General features: G+C 42.2%; 1 pseudogene; it reads left to right on the plus strand.

Moving 5' to 3' along the window:
- The window catches only part of LOC139386282 (zinc finger CCCH domain-containing protein 15-like), a 34,918-nt pseudogene extending 27,768 nt beyond the window's left edge, over window positions 1-7,150 (plus strand).
- The last annotated feature ends 7,586 nt before the right edge of the window (window positions 7,151-14,736 follow it).

Here is a 14,736-nt window from a genome sequence, read left to right on the forward strand (position 1 = left end):
CCTGCCGCCCCTACACTCTAACCACTAGGTTACCTGCCGCCCCTACACTCTAACCACGAGGCTACCTGCCGCCCCTACACTCTAACCACTAGGCTACCTGTTGCCCCTACACTCTAACCACTAGGCTACCTGTTGCCCCTACACTCTAACCACAAGGCTACCTGCCGCCCCTACACTCTAACCACAAGGCTACCTGCCGCCCCTACACTCTAACCACGAGGCCATCTGCCGCCCCTACACTATAACCACGAGGCTACCTGTTGCCCCTACACTCTAACCACTAGACTACCTGTTGCCCCTACACTCTAACCACTAGGCTACCTGTTGCCCCTACACTCTAACCACGAGGCTACCTGCAGCCCCTACACTCTAACCACGAGGCTACCTGCAGCCCCTACACTCTAACCACTAGGCTACCTGTTGCCCCTACACTCTAACCACTAGGCTACCTGTTGCCCCTACACTCTAACCACGAGGCTACCTGCAGCCCCTACACTCTAACCACGAGGCTACCTGCCGCCCCTACACTCTAACCACGAGGCTACTTGCCGCCCCTACACTCTAACCACGAGGCTACCTGCCGCCCCTACACTCTAACAACTAGGTTACCTGCCGCCCCTACACTCTAACCACTAGTTTACCTGCCGCCCCTACACTCTAACCACGAGGCTACCTGCCGCCCCTACACTCTAACCACTAGGCTACCTGTTGCCCCTACACTCTAACCACTAGGCTACCTGTTGCCCCTACACTCTAACCACAAGGCTACCTGCCGCCCCTACACTCTAACCACTAGGTTACCTGCCACCTCTACACTCTAACCACTAGGTTACCTGCCTCCTCTACACTCTAACCACTAGGTTACCTGCCGCCCCTACACTCTAACCACTAGGCTACCTGCCGCCCCTACACTCTAACCACTAGGCTACCTGCCACCTCTACACTCTAACAACTAGGCTACCTGCCACCCCTACACTCTAACCACTAGGCTACCTGCCGCCCCTACACTCTAACCACTAGGCTACCTGCCGCCTCTACACTCTAACAACTAGGCTACCTGCCGCCCCTACACTCTAACCACTAGGAAACCCGAGGGTCCTTGAGAAAGGCTACAGTATATTACCCCCATGTAGTATAATTATAATGATTATAATTATTATTTCATTTCCTCTCCCCATGTCTCCTAATTCTTGTGGTCAGGTGTTGATCCCAAATCTGTGCTTTGTGCCTTCTTCAAGCAAGACCAGTGCAGGGTAGCCTAGTGGTTGGACTAGTAACCGGAAGGTTGCAAGTTCAAACCCCTGAGCTGACAAGGCTCTGTCGTTCTGCCCCTGAACAGGCAGTTAACCCACTGTTCCTAGGCCGTCATTGAAAATAAGAATTTGTTCTTAACTGACTTACCTGGTTACATAACAGTAAAAAATAAAAGACCAGTGCACGTAAGGAGTGTAAGTTCTCCCACGACCTGACTCTTGAGAGGAAGTGTGAAAAGCGCAGTCTGTGTGTCGATGGCAGAGATGAAGACCTGGAAAAAGGTACGCTTGTTGTCTCTATGATTAAAATTCATAGGCTTGTTGATGCCGTTTTGTAGCCTGAATGTCATAGTAAATGATGTTATAAACTATGCATTTTGCCATCAGGTTTGTGCCTGACACGCTGTGCCCACCACAGTGTCAGGGATGCACTTATCTGCACTTTGATGATTGTCTCGTTGTGATGTGAAATGAATGTATTTTTCAATCTGTTATAGACACCACGGACAACTGGGATGAGAAGAAGCTTGAGGAAGTCGTCCACAAGAAACACGGAGAGGCAGAGATGAAGAAAGCCAAAACTCAACAAACTCCGATTGTACGTATCAACAAACAAATTACTGGAAGGCTAAATATTTTAACAATGTTTGTTTGTCCATAAAAGGACCTATAGGATCTCTGTTACCCTACATATTGTTACATGCTTGTTTGTCCATAGAATGACCTATAGGATCTCTGTTAACCTACATATTGTTACATGCTTGTTTGTCCATAGAAGGACCTATAGGATCTCTGTTAACCTACATATTGTTACATGCTTGTTTGTCCATAGAAGGACCTATAGGATCTCTGTTAACCTACATATTGTTACATGCTTGTTTGTCCATAGAATGACCTATAGGATCTCTGTTAACCTACATATTGTTACATGCTTGTTTGTCCATAGAAGGACCTATAGGATCTCTGTTAACCTACATATTGTTACCTGCTACAATGCGTGTCACATATTGTAACTAACTGCGTTTGTTATTGCTCCAATGCTTTGCTCTTCTACGAGGACGGACTGCAGTAATGTTTTCTCCCATAGGTTTTGTAAGTACTTCCTGGATGACATAGAGAGCAACGAGTATGGTTGGTTCCGGGTCTGTCCCGGGGGAGGAGACAACTGTATGTACCTCCGTGCTCTTCCTGCCGGGTTGGTCCTCAGGAAGGACAAGACGAAAGAAGACTCACTGGAGGAGCTGATCGAGAATGAGGTCGGTTGATCATCCCCATAGAAACAGAATCTATGTCATTCTATGTCTAGGATCATTCCTAATGTACTAGAGTTGATAAACATAATCTATGTCATTCTATGTCTAGGATCAATCCTAATGTACTAGAGTTGTGAAACATAATCTATGTCATTCTATGTCTAGGATCATTCCTAATGTACTAGAGTTGATAAACATGATCTATGTCATTCTATGTCTAGGATCATTCCTAATGTACTAGAGTTGTGAAACATAATCTATGTCTAGGATCATTCCTAATGTACTAGAGTTGTGAAACATAATCTATGTCATTCTATGTCTAGGATCATTCCTAATGTACTAGAGTTGTGAAACATAATCTATGTCTAGGATCATTCCTAATGTACTAGAGTTGTGAAACATAATCTATGTCATTCTATGTCTAGGATCATTCCTAATGTACTAGAGTTGTGAAACATAATCTATGTCATTCTATGTCTAGGATCATTCCTAATGTACTAGAGTTGATAAACATAATCTATGTCTAGGATCATTCCTAATGTACTAGAGTTGTGAAACATAATCTATGTCATTCTATGTCTAGGATCATTTCTAATGTACTAGAGTTGATAAACATAATCTATGTCATTCTATGTCTAGGATCATTCCTAATGTACTAGAGTTGTGAAACATAATCTATGTCATTCTATGTCTAGGATCATTTCTAATGTACTAGAGTTGATAAACATGATCTATGTCATTCTATGTCTAGGATCATTCCTAATGTACTAGAGTTGTGAAACATAATCTATGTCTAGGATCATTCCTAATGTACTAGAGTTGTGAAACATAATCTATGTCATTCTATGTCTAGGATCATTCCTAATGTACTAGAGTTGTGAAACATAATCTATGTCTAGGATCATTCCTAATGTACTAGAGTTGTGAAACATAATCTATGTCATTCTATGTCTAGGATCATTCCTAATGTACTAGAGTTGTGAAACATAATCTATGTCATTCTATGTCTAGGATCATTCCTAATGTACTAGAGTTGATAAACATAATCTATGTCTAGGATCATTCCTAATGTACTAGAGTTGTGAAACATAATCTATGTCATTCTATGTCTAGGATCATTTCTAATGTACTAGAGTTGATAAACATAATCTATGTCATTCTATGTCTAGGATCATTCCTAATGTACTAGAGTTGTGAAACATAATCTATGTCATTCTATGTCTAGGATCATTTCTAATGTACTAGAGTTGTGAAACATGATCTATGTCATTCTATGTCTAGGATCATTCCTAATGTACTAGAGTTGTGAAACATAATCTATGTCTAGGATCATTCCTAATGTACTAGAGTTGTGAAACATAATCTATGTCATTCTATGTCTAGGATCATTCCTAATGTACTAGAGTTGTGAAACATAATCTATGTCATTCTATGTCTAGGATCATTCCTAATGTACTAGAGTTGTGAAACATAATCTGTCATTCTATGTCTAGGATCATTCCTAATGTACTAGAGTTGATAAACATAATCTATGTCATTTTATGTCTAGGATCATTTCTAATGTACTAGAGTTGTGAAACATAATCTATGTCTAGGATCATTCCTAATGTACTAGAGTTGTGAAACATAATCTATGTCATTCTATGTCTAGGATCATTTCTAATGTACTAGAGTTGATAAACATAATCTATGTCATTCTATGTCTAGGATCATTCCTAATGTACTAGAGTTGTGAAACATAATCTATGTCATTCTATGTCTAGGATCATTTCTAATGTACTAGAGTTGATAAACATATTCTATGTCTAGGATCATTCCTAATGTACTAGAGTTGTGAAACATAATCTATGTCATTCTATGTCTAGGATCATTTCTAATGTACTAGAGTTGTGAAACATAATCTATGTCATTCTATGTCTAGGATCAATCCTAATGTAGTAGAGTTGATAAACATAATCTATGTCATTCTATGTTTAGGATCATTCCTAATGTACTAGAGTTGTGAAACATATTCTATGTCATTCTATGTCTAGGATCATTCCTAATGTACTAGAGTTGAGAAACATAATCTATGTCGTTCTATGTCTAGGATCATTCCTAATGTAGTAGAGTTGATAAACATATTCTATGTCTAGGATCATTCCTAATGTACTAGAGTTGTGAAACATAATCTATGTCTAGGATCATTCCTAATGTACTAGAGTTGTGAAACATATTCTATGTCTAGGATCATTCCTAATGTACTAGAGTTGTGAAACATAATCTATGTCTAGGATCATTCCTAATGTACTACAGTTGTGAAGTAAATGTTGGTATAACATGTTATTACCATTTACATGAATAAAGTCTTGTAACCTCTTATGACATTTTTGTTGTTGTAAACATTTATATGTATTTATTCATAGTTTCTAAAATTGTGTATTAATGGCTATTTGTTCCCAAACATGTCTGTGACAAAAAATCATCTGTATTTGCAGCGATCAGCCCTGGGTCCTAACGTCACCCGTATCACTCTGGAGACGTTCCTAGCCTGGAAGACGAGGAAGAGACACTCGAGGATGAGCAGGACAGGAAGAGGAAGAGACACTAGAGGATCGCTAAGGATGAGCAGGACAGGAAGAGGAAGAGACACTAGAGGATGAGCAGGACATGAAGAGGAAGAGACACTAGAGGATGAGCAGGACATGAAGAGGAAGAGACACTAGAGGATGAGCAGGACATGAAGAGGAAGAGACACTAGAGGATGAGCAGGACATGAAGAGGAAGAGACACTAGAGGATGAGCAGGACATGAAGAGGAAGAGACACTAGAGGATGAGCAGGACAGGAAGAGGAAGAGGGCTGATTTCTCAGCAGGCAGGCCACTGGGGGTGAGTTGCTACTAGGTTTATTGTTATTGTTATTTGAGACAGGAGCAATAATAAGTCTGGTACAGAAGCCGTGAGTATATCTAGCAGACTTTATTGGTTTCTGGGTCTCCTTTTTGAGCTCGTGTTGATCCAGGTCTTTGTAATTGTACTGGTAGATACAGTATTTACATGCCCTCTGTAATGGCCTGGGAGGAAGGACCATATTTCACGATACACTGAAGCACATGAGCCACCTCCTCTCCTACCACAGGGTGGTGACAAAACCCCTTGAATGAAATGTCCTGCCCTGAACATTGTCCTGGTACACTGAGTGTACAAAAAAAAATGAAGAACACCTGCTCCTTCCATGACATAGACTGACCAGGTGAATCCAGGTGAAAGCTATGATCCCTTATTGATGTCACCTGTTAAATCCACTTCAATCAGTGTAGATGAAAGGGGAGGAGCCTTGAGACAATTGAGACATGGATTGTGTACGTGTGCCATTCAGAAGGTGAACGGGCAGGAAGAAATAGTTAAATGCCTTTTGAACGGAGTACGGTTGTAGGTGACAGGCGCACCGGCTTTTAACGCTCAACAAGCCAAATTGACACAACTGTGGGAAGCATTGGGAGTCAACATGGACCAGCATCCCTGTGGAACACTTTCAACACCTTGTAGAGTCCATGCCCTGGCAAAATGAGGCTGTCCTGAGGGGGAAAGGGGGGGTGCAACTCAATCTTAGGAAGGTGTTCCTAATGTTTTGTCCGGTCAGTGTATGCGGTGTGAAAATGTCTCTTCCAGGTGAGTGGTCGTGAAGTGTTTGAGTTCCTCCCCGACCTGGTTGACGACGATGATGAAGAGGCAGATGATACCAAGGGCGATGATGATGGTGACGAGGTAAATTTACTGTTAGATGGGATGACAGATTCAACTAAATACCAAAGTTATAATATAATAAAGTGTAATGTTACTTTGAAAATAGAGATGTTTTATATGTAGTTCTACAACTCTGAGGACTCCTTGTTTGTTTCCTGTATTGTCCTGAAAAATCCGGTCATTTGGTTTTAATAGGTAGATTAGTATCATATATATATATATATATATATATATATATATATATATATATATATATATAATCTATGCTTCTCTGACAGGTAGTGGAGGCTGAGGACTTCCTGAACATTGATGTAGGTTTATTCCTAAAGGATGCTGGGATCACAGTGGCGTCAGCAGACCGGGTCGTTGCCAGACCTCGGCCCACTAAGGACACAGATGGTGATGCACAGCCTGGCTTGTTTAACTGTTTCTACAGGACGTCTGTCCGTCCAAAAGTTTCCCTCAGAGAAACTGTACTACTCATTTCCTGTTGTAATCATTTTTATCTGACCAGGCAGAGTCAGGTGGGGTGGCGGGGGTTTCAATGATCACTTCATCCACTGATATTGTTGGCACATGGCCTGGGGTCTGTTCCGGAGAGTGCAACGTTACAGAACTTTTAGATAGAAAGGTATAGTCTAGATCATGTTTTAAATAGGGGACTGTCAACGTTTAAAAAATAAATAAAAATTGGACCGTTTCATATCGCTGAATAAATCCATCTGCCGCTCTTCTCCTCCATACAGACAAACTGAGTGAGGCTTGTGGTGGAGGAGAACGGAGTGAACGGAGAGGGGGACACGAAGGAGGACACGGAGGATGTCCCTGTAGACGAGAACCTGTTCACTGGAGATTATCTGGGCGAGGTAGAGGAGGAGCTCGACACGCTGAATCTGGACCAACAAGACAAGGGCTGAATTTAACTGAATCGGCTCGTTTTTTAATTGAATCAAATAGAAATCGGCTCGTTTTTGAATTGAATCAAATAGAAATCGGCTCGTTTTTGAATTGAATCAAATAGAAATCGGCTCGTTTTTGAATTGAATCAACTTATTTGTGTTGAATTGTCTCTTGAGTTTGGGCGGCTCACTCCATGGACAAAAGGCTTAAAAGTGAATGATGATGTTGCACAATTAACAATAACAACCTCGCCCTGGGAATCTCACAGCCCTCTTTGTTCCTCGGCATCCAAAAGACAAAGATCCCTTTCTCCAGCAGAACAACCAGAGGACTAAATGTTGACAACTTTACAAACTCTTGTTTTCCTCCTTTTAAAAATTCATTTTTTATTTTAAAATGCGTCTGACTGTCTGCCACTCAGAAATCCCAGTTAATAACAGGAGATTATCATTCTTTAATTGATGTGCTGATCTGCCCTGTCTTTTCCTTCATACGGCTTTAATTTAAACCTGATCAGAAGTCAGTGGGAATGTTTTCAAAATGAAATATTTATTGGGTTGGTTATATTGATTTTGAGTATATTTTTATTTATTCATGTAAAGCAAGGTATTTTACTCCTTGTGATTTTGATTCGCTGTTAATAAATTGTAATCATGGCCTAAATAGTTGACTAAGTGTTTTATAAATACTGGCTTTTCTGACGGCTTCATTTAAATGTATATCGGTAGCACTATTTATCTGGAATTATTCGATAAATACTGAACTTCCTCCCCTTTTAAATACAAAGAAAGGTTACAGAGATATCATTGGGACTTCACACATTAATTATGTTTCCATGAATTTGCATTCCTGTATCAGGATAGTAATTGTGTGTGTGGTGAATGAATATGTAGACTAGATTCTAGAAGACAGTGAAAGACAGACAGGGGAACGGGGAAAACGGGTTCTAGAAGACATAGTAAAGACAGACAGGGGAACGGGTAAAACGGGTTCTAGAATACATAGTGAAAGACAGACAGGGGAACGGGTAAAACAGGTTCTAGAAGACAGTGAAAGACAGACAGGGGAATGGGTAAAACAGGTTCTAGAAGACAGTGAAAGACAGACAGGGGAACGAGGAAAACAGGTTCTAGAAGACATAGTAAAGACAGACAGGGGAACGGGTAAAACAGGTTCTAGAAGACAGTGAAAGACAGACAGGGGAACGAGGAAAACAGGTTCTAGAAGACATAGTAAAGACAGACAGGGGAACGGGTAAAACGGGTTCTAGAATACATAGTGAAAGACAGACAGGGGAACGGGTAAAACAGGTTCTAGAAGACAGTGAAAGGCAGACAGGGGAATGGCTGTGTGAATCAGGTTCTAGAAGACATAGTGAAAGGGCTTGGCATCATTACCCCTGGCATCTATACTATAGTAGGGCTTGGCATCATTACCCCTGGCATTTATCCTATGATCCTGTGATAATGCCCTTTGAATTTGGCGGTTCGTTTGTCATTTGTCATTAGGAAACGTGCCCATGTAATCAGTCAAAGTCCAGCACCATCATTGGCCAGTGCCCCAAATGGCACCCCATTGCTAATATAGTGTACTACTTTTGACCAGAGCCCTATTTCTGACCAGGGCCCATAAGGCTTCTGGTCTAAAGTAGTGCACTATATAGGGAATAGGGTGCCCTATGAGACGCAAGCATGGAACGGATTCATGCTGAGTCACATGGTCAGATAAACCCCACAGCCACATGCATGACTGGCCTGGGCCACCACAAGACAAAAGACAGATTGTCTTTTCAATGAAAAGGAAAAGCCCACACTCATTTTAATCTGTAAACACTGTCATCGTTGTGCGGGGCTGAGGCTCTCGGTCAGTCATGCTGCAACAATATTTTCAGGAAATAACAAGCCGATTCTAAATGACAACTTTTTAACTCATTTTAGCATTTGTAGTCTTTTTTTGTAACATTTCCTGTATGTAATAACGGCATGACAAACTACATGCCCCACATCAAACCACAGAGACGTAAATCTATATCCTCTAGAGGGAAGGTTCTGACCAAATTCTCAAAATCTAATTTCTGATACTCATCAATAACTTTTGCGTCTTTTATGTCATCATTACCTCATATAGTTTGTATGTAGACAGTTAAAATGTCTGTTAAATATTTTCTCAAAGACAGTACTGTAATTCAATTATCTATTAAAGCAGAGGGTAGTGTCTGCCAAACATAACATATCAAATCAGTCAACATTCCTATATACCTCCCCTCCCCAGTCCCTCCTGACCCTTGCATCTCTCCATTCCACCCTCATCCACACTCCGTCTTCTTACACAGGATTCGACATTCCCAGGGGCTTTTTTGCCACACATTCCTGTGAGTTTACTTCATCGTAAACTGCCTCTGAGACTATTCGACCCTCCCAAATAGCGCACTATTCCCTATATAGTGCACTACTTTTGACCCAGGACCCATAGGGCTCTGGTCGAAAGTAGTGGATGCCATTGGGACGTAGCCTGTATGAGGCTGGATCAGACCAAATACGACCAAAATATCCCCCGCACTCGTTAGTCATCTGGGATTTAGTAGATTTAAACCTGCTTTACCCAAATGACTCACAGCTATTACACAACAGGCTCTAACTAACTGCCATTGTGCGCCCACTGTGTCCAAAAATACTCTTGAGTGATATTTGAGGGGGGAAATGTATGTACTTTGTACAACTGAGATTGGATTTCATTTCCCTTGTCTCATTCGAGAATAAGGGTAGGCTAACAAAATCATGATTTTGAAATTCCAAAATTGTACTTAAACAAATGAGGAAGAACAAATAAATTATTCAACAGTAATTTGCAAATCATTAAGAAATTCATTCATTCATTGTAAATCAGAGGTTCGTTAGAAAGTCATTCTCGTTGCCTCCGTCACTTCTGGAGTGGATTGGATAAATGTTTTTCCATGACAATGTGCGGGGTTATCCACTCATTGAGGGGGTTTGTTTATCTGGCCCGGTTTACCCCGAGGGAGGAGTGAAAAGTGAACGTGTTCGTTGTAACCGGGCTGACTCGCGGGCATGAGCCAGGTTCCCCGCTTCAACTCGGCTAAAAACAAAAGTGACTTAATTAAGCACGTGGAGTGATCAGTGATGAGAAGGATTATGTGTTTTTACATGCAAAAGTGACTTTTATTTATAAAAACGCTGTTTATACCTACCCAGTGAAAACTAGTTTGAAAATTCACACATTTATTTTATGGAAAAGATGTATGTTTTTGAACGATGCACCATGATGATCGGGCGGCGCAGATTAATGTTTGATTTGAAACTTGCGCTCCTCCCTCCCCGCTTTCGCCGATGACGTGCCGGGCCATTGCCCGGTTTTATCCAGACCAGCGGAATAGAACTCCCTCATTGACCGTTTCAACGGAATTCTGATCTCTGAGCGGTCTCCGATTTTCACAGACGGAGTTGATTCCAAAAATGTCACGTGAAAATTCAAGAGCGAGATCAGACCTTCATTCCGCCAACAATAATAAACCAGAATAAATAAACAATACCTAGCAAAAATAAAACCGTGACCTCGGCAATTAAAAACATTTAAAAAAAAAATAGAAATGAGCGAAATTTGTAAAATTTTATGAGGAAATGTTGAGCAGACTTAGAATGTTGTTTAACAATATAAAAAAAGGGGAAAAAGTGATTTGCCTTTATAGCACAAATAATATTATAGCGTTGATATTGTTAACAGCATTAAAAGCCACGATAGTTGTCATGGTAACAGCAGTAATACAAACAACTAAACATTACTTATAATGCTAATATTAATAACAACAGTAATAGTATATTTTAATAATATATTTTATAATAATTATAATAATCAACTTTTGGAAACACTTTTAAAATCGCATTGTTAATTAGCTCATTCACATTGCACGATGTTTCATATGGGACATTTGTATTGTTTTGTATTGATTGTCTTTTTGTGTCTGTACTCCTATCGTTTACTGCACTGTGCACACTTCTCTCTCTCTCTCTCTGTTGTGTCACAGTAACATAGGTGTCCATTCTACACAGGAGCACTTCTGCTTTCCAAATCCACAAGAGTTTACACCCCAAGGAACATTATTGCTCATTCTGCTGCCTTGAAAGAGTGGACTATCAGTTTAAATACAATCGCATTTTCACATTGGACATACATACTGCACCGTACACAATTTTCTGTATAAAACAGAGACGTTAGGTCATAGGAAGTGTTGCTGGATTTTTACTGTGGTCAAATAGGTTTGTGTGAGGCCCCCGGGACACTATATGTAACACATAGAGCATCGCAGTGTACAGGAACGACTATTGATGATCTGTGTCCATAAAAACAGGGTTTATTCTGCAGTTTTGTACTGTCGCTTTAACTCTCTGCTGACTGACTAATTCAGGACTATATTTTAATTCCAAGACATTAAATAAACTATTTTAGCTTACTCTTTGTTTGCTTCCAGTGTGAAAGAAAACGGCTATAGGCTTACCAGACTTGCAGTCTTGGCTTACCGGACTTGCAGGCTTGGCTTACCAGACTTGCAGTCTTGGCTTACCAGACTTGCAGTCTTGGCTTACCAGACTTGCAGGCTTGGCTTACCAGACTTGCAGACTTGCCTTACCAGACTTGCAGTCTTGGCTTACCAGACTTGCAGGCTTGGCTTACCAGACTTGCAGGCTTGGCTAACCAGACTTGCAGTCTTGGCTTACCAGACTTGCAGGCTTGGCTTACCAGACTTGCAGTCTTGGCTTACCAGACTTGCAGGCTTGGCTTACCAGACTTGCAGGCTTGGCTTACCAGACTTGCAGTCTAGGCTTACCAGACTTGCAGGCTTGGCTTACCAGACTTGCAGACTTGGCTTACCAGACTTGCAGGCTTGGCTTACCAGACTTGCAGTCTAGGCTTACCAGACTTGCAGGCTTGGCTTACCAGACTTGCAGACTTGGCTTACCAGACTTGCAGTCTAGGCTTACCAGACTTGCAGTCTTGGCTTACCAGACTTGCAGGCATGGTTTACCAGACTTGCAGGCTTGGCTTACCAGACTTGCAGGCTTGGCTTACCAGACTTGCAGTCTAGGCTTACCAGACTTGCAGGCTTGGCTTACCAGACTTGCAGACTTGGCTTACCAGACTTGCAGGCTTGGTTTACCAGACTTGCAGTCTTGGCTTACCTTATAGTGGAGGGGCCAAATTCCGAGATGATTAGATGAGAAGCTAACTGCTTAAGCGAAACCATGGAAACAATGTGATCAGTAGATGGAGTTAACTGACTGCCCTATTTATTAATAATCTACATGATCCTAATAATGAGAAGACTGCAGACTTTACATTACATTTAAATGAGTCAGCCTTACCTGACAAAACGTGCAACAGGTCAAGAGTTTCGGTTCAATCGTTCTTGAGGCAGTATCCTATTGCTACAGTTTCGCGACGAGGCTAGTGTCGCCCCAATCATCACATAGATTTTGTTCTTAAAATAACCAGGTTTCCATCCAATCGTTTTATTCTAGTAGAGTAACAAGCTACCAAGGGAGAACTACCCCCCCCCCCCCTACCAAGGGAGAACTACCCCCCCCTACCAAGGGAGAACTACCCCCCCTACCAAGGGAGAACTACCCCCCCCCCCTACCAAGGGAGAACTACCCCCCCCCTACCAAGGGAGAACTACCCCCCCCCCCCCCCCTACCAAGGGAGAACTACCCCCCCTACCAAGGGAGAACTACCCCCCCCCCTACCAAGGGAGAACTACCCCCCCTACCAAGGGAGAACTACCCCCCCCCCCCTACCAAGGGAGAACTACCCCCCCCCCCCTACCAAGGGAGAACTACCCCCCCCCCCTACCAAGGGAGAACTACCCCCCACCCTACCAAGGGAGAACTACCCCCCACCCTACCAAGGGAGAACTACCCCCCCCCCCTACCAAGGGAGAACTACCCCCCCACCCTACCAAGGGAGAACTACCCCCCCACCCTACCAAGGGAGAACTACCCCCCCACCTTACCAAGGGAGAACTACCCCCCCCCCCTTGTAATTCTCACAGAAACCATTGTTTTGTCTCAATTATTTTTCCTACACGTTCCACTGCTGCCACTACTCTTGCTCAACTAAAAATGCTATCTGTCTGAAATGTTTAAGTCACTAACAAAACGATATTGAGGTAAATTAATCTAATATTTCGTCATTTAGAAAAAGATATACATATACAATTTAAGTTAGCGCTATAAACTTTATACATATATATACACTGAACAAAAATATAATTTCAACCATTTCTAAGATTTTACTGAGTTACAGTTCATATAAGGAAATCAGTCAATTAAAATTAATTCATTAGGCCCTAATCTATGGATTTCACATGACTGGGAATACAGATCTGCATCTGGTGGTCATAGATACCTTAAAAAAAAGGTAGGGGCGTGGATCAGAAAACCAGTCAGTATCTGGTGTGACCACCACTTGCCTCATGCAGCGCGACACATCTCCTTTCGCATAGAGTTGATCAGTCTGACGATTGTGGAATGTTGTCCCACTCCACTTCAATGACTGTGTGAAGTTCAAATCAAATCAAATTTTATTTGTCACATGCGCCGAATACAACAGGTGTAGTAGACCTCACAGTGAAATGCCGAATACAACAGGTGTAGTAGACCTTACAGTGAAATGCTGAATACAACAGGTGTAGTAGACCTTACAGTGAAAAGCTGAATACAACAGGTGTAGGTAGACCTCACAGTGAAATGCTGGATATTGGAGGGAACTAGCCACAATGCCGTACACGTAAATCCAGAGCATACCAAACGTGCTGAATTAATGACATGTCTGGTGAGTATGCAGGCCATGGAAGAACTGAGACATTTTCAGCTTCCAAATCAAATCAAATTTATTTATATAGCCCTTCGTACATCAGCTGATATCTCAAAGTGCTGTACAGAAACCCAGCCTAAAACCCCAAACAGCAAGCAATGCAGGTGTAGAAGCACGGTGGCTAGGAAAAACTCCCTAGAAAGGCCACAACCTAGGAAGAAACCTAGAGAGGAACCAGGTTATGTGGGGTGGCCAGTCCTCTTCTGGCTGTGCCGGGTGGAGATCATAACAGAACATGGCCAAGATGTTCAAATGATCATAAATGACCAGCATGGTCAAATAATAATAATCACAGGCAGAACAGTTGAAACTGGAGCAGCAGCACGGCCAGGTGGACTGGGGACAGTAAGGAGTCATCATGTCAGGTAGTCCTGAGGCATGGTCCTAGGGCTCAGGTCCTCCGAGAGAGGGAAAGAAAGAGAGAATTAGAGAGAGCATACATACTTAAATTCACACAAGACACCGGATAGGACGTGAGAAGTACTCCAGATATAACAAACTGACCCTAACCCCCCGACACATAAACTACTGCAGCATAAATACTGGAGGCTGAAACAGGAGGGGTCAGGAGACACTGTGGCCCCATCCGATGACACCCCCGGACAGGGCCAAACAGGAAGGATATAACCCCACCCACTTTGCCAAAGCACAGCCCCCACACCACTAGAGGGATACAAGGCCGAGTATAGCCCACAAAGATCTCCGCCACGGCACA

The sequence above is a fragment of the Oncorhynchus clarkii genome, chromosome 3 (genome assembly GCF_045791955.1).
Source record: "Oncorhynchus clarkii lewisi isolate Uvic-CL-2024 chromosome 3, UVic_Ocla_1.0, whole genome shotgun sequence".
NCBI lineage: Eukaryota > Metazoa > Chordata > Actinopteri > Salmoniformes > Salmonidae > Oncorhynchus > Oncorhynchus clarkii.